This window comes from Coregonus lavaretus (genome assembly GCF_964263955.1).
Source record: "Coregonus lavaretus genome assembly, chromosome: 29".
Lineage (NCBI taxonomy): Eukaryota > Metazoa > Chordata > Actinopteri > Salmoniformes > Salmonidae > Coregonus > Coregonus lavaretus.
In genome coordinates, this window is record NC_140016.1 from 27,941,662 (window position 1) to 27,944,811 (window position 3,150).

Consider the following 3,150-nt stretch of genomic DNA (forward strand, 5'->3'; position numbering starts at 1 on the left):
TCCTTCCTTTCGCAGGCTTCCTGGGCCTGCTCCACATGGAGTTGTTTAACCAGCGCTTGGAGAAGGAGTACAATAAAATCAACTGTCCTCGGTTGCAACACTCAGTACAGAGTTCCAAACTGCCTCTGGAAGCAACGTCAGCACAATAACTATTCGTTGGGAGCTTCATGAAATGGGTTGCCATGGCCGAGCAGCTGCACACAAGCCTAAGATCACAATGCACAATACCAAGCGTCGGCTGGAGTAGTGGAAAGCTCGTTGCCATTGGACTCTGGAACAGTGGAAACGCGTTCTCTGGAGTGAAGAATCACGCTTCACCTTCTGGCAGTCCAACGGACTAATCTGGGTTTGGCGGATGCCAGGAGAACGATACATGCCCCAATACATAGTGCCAACTGTAAAGTTTGTTGGAGGAGGAATAATGGTCTGGGCTGTTTTTAATGGTTTGGGCTAGGCCCCTTAGTTCCAGTGAAGGGAAATCTTAACGCTACAGCATACAATGACATTCTAGACGATTCTGTGGTTCCAACTTTGTCGCAACAGTTTGGGGAAGGCCCTTTCCTGTTTCAGCGTGAGCATAGAGCGAGGTCCATACAGAAATGGTTTGTCGAGATCGGTGTGGAAGAACTTGACTGGCCTGCACAGAGCCCTGACCTCAACTCCATCGAACACCTTTGGGATGAATTGGAACGCTGACTGTGAGCCAGGCCTAATCGCCCAACATCAGTGCTTGACCTCACTAATGCTCTTGTGGCTGAATGGAAGCAAGTCCCCGTAGCAATGTTCCAATATCTAGTGGAAAGCATTCCGAGAAGCGTGGAAGTTGTTATAGCAGCAAAGGGGGGACCAACTCCATATTAATGGCCATGATTTTGAGATCCAGGTGTCCACATACTTTTTTGTAGGTGAACCTACAATATGGTAGCCCTTGTTTGGTAACAGTGATCACAAAGGTTATAACTCTCCTATTGTGTTGTAGGAGCATGGGAAGGAGAAGATCACCATAGTGAACCCAGCCCAGTTCTCAGACAGGTCTGTCGTGACAGAGTACCTGGAGCCCATGGTGATGGGGACCATCTTCGCCTCTGACGACTATGATGTAGCTAATTAATTGTTTGAATGATCAATGTGTAATTTGGGTTTGGATTACTGTCACTTTGCAAAACCAAAATGTAACATTTGTATTTCCTAATTGGTCCATTCATGTATATTTGCTGATCCATCCAGAAGAACATGGTGTGAATTGATGACCACCGAGTGATGATGAAATATCTCTTCCCTCTGAATGAAATGATCATGGACTTCTATTTTCTTCTATTTTGCATGGGGAACCTTTTCAGATTGATTTATCAACCTGAATGATTAGAATAAAATTTAGACATTGTATATTGTTCATTTTCTCAACAGCTTTGACTATGAGGATGCAGGGTACCAGGCAGCCAATGTGATGAAGGTGGATATTCTACTGAACGGGAAACCTGTGGAGGAACTCACCACTATTGTTCACAAGTAAGACTTCGATAATTAGTGCTCAGACCTGTATCAACTAGTCTTTGGGCTCAGACAATAACTAAACTGTTGACTGAATCCTAACTCAAACTTTTTTTTTTTGCATATTTCCCATTTACATTACGGTATGATTCAACTCTTGAGTTAGTGTCTGATTCTCAAATTATATTTTTGTCCATTGTCTCAATATTTCAAGGGCCATTAATAGTATGATCTATTTGAGTACCGTAATGATGTGACCCTTGGGTGTCTTCTGTTGTTTTCCTATGTACAGAGATCGGGGGTACAGTGCAGGCAAAGCCATGTGTGAGCGCCTGCAAGACGCCATAACCGGACAGATGTTTGAGATTGCAGTACAAACAGCCATCAGCAGCAAAGTGATCGCGAGGGAGACGTAAGTGAACATTTTCATAATAAACCTGAAATAAGACGCATTAGACCAAGTCATTTGGCAAGTTGGTAGCTTTTGAGATTGCATGACACCCTCGCTCTCTCTTGCAGGATTACAGGAAAAATGTGCTCGCAAAATGCGTAAGTAAACTTTTGTTCATTCATTAAAATGTGGGTGTGTTAGCTGGTCCTTGTCTTTTACTCTCTTTTAGCACAGAGATGATATAACAAGAAAGATGCTCCTGAAGAACCAGGAGGAGGACAAAAAGAAGATGCGATGTGTTTGCACCGTGAAAGTCCCCAAATATGTCTTCATCAATGTTCTGAAGAGGAAAGACAAATAGAATATCAGTATCCTTAATTATTGAACTCGTTTTTCTTCAACAAATAGACTTAAAAACAACAAAATAACTTAATTGTCCCATACATAAAGATACAGAATTTTTACTTCCCCAAAAAAGTATTATTATAATGTAGATCCCATTGCCATGAAAAATAAATGACAACATGCACAGACTTTTTAAGTGCAAGGTGCAGTACATCAATGAGCTCATGTAAATAATAAAACAAGATAAAATGTTATCATGTAATTTGTCTTGTTTCTGTTTCTCTCCCTCCCAATGGATCCAGTGTGTCGGGGTTGTAACAATTAGGCTGAATCTTAATTGAACTTGTATTTCCTTCATTCCTTGCGTCCTCTCTTCTTGCCTCCTTCTCAAAACGCATTGATGGAGAAGATCCAAAGGGGAGGAACCTCAGATCTTCTGCTCCAATGTGCTTTGAGAAGGAGACGAGGAGGGAGGGTGTGAGGAATCAAGGCATTACAACAGAGATTCACCCTTTGTGTACTGTTCTGTGCAGTTACTGTCCTGCTCCACCGGAGGGCCCGGCACTGGTGGTTACACTTACAACCCCTTCTCCATAGATTGCAGCTTTGGTTTGAGGAGTGTATACTGTATGCTGCTTATCATTGGGCATTCTCTTATCGTTTGCATGTTTTAGACCATAAAATTGAACACATGGCAAGTAGTTTTTCTTATTCGATCTTCTGCGGGGAGGGTTATGTCAAAAAAATCAAACCACTAAGATTTGAACTAGGGATCGTGTGCATGGTAACCCAAGAGTTAAGCCCTCTGCCATCAAGGGGAACTGATTGATGAGTGTTACTTTTGTTTAATCTCATTGGTCACTGTAATTAGTAACTTTTGTAGGTACCAGTATTATACTGAAGAAATATATAAATGCAACATG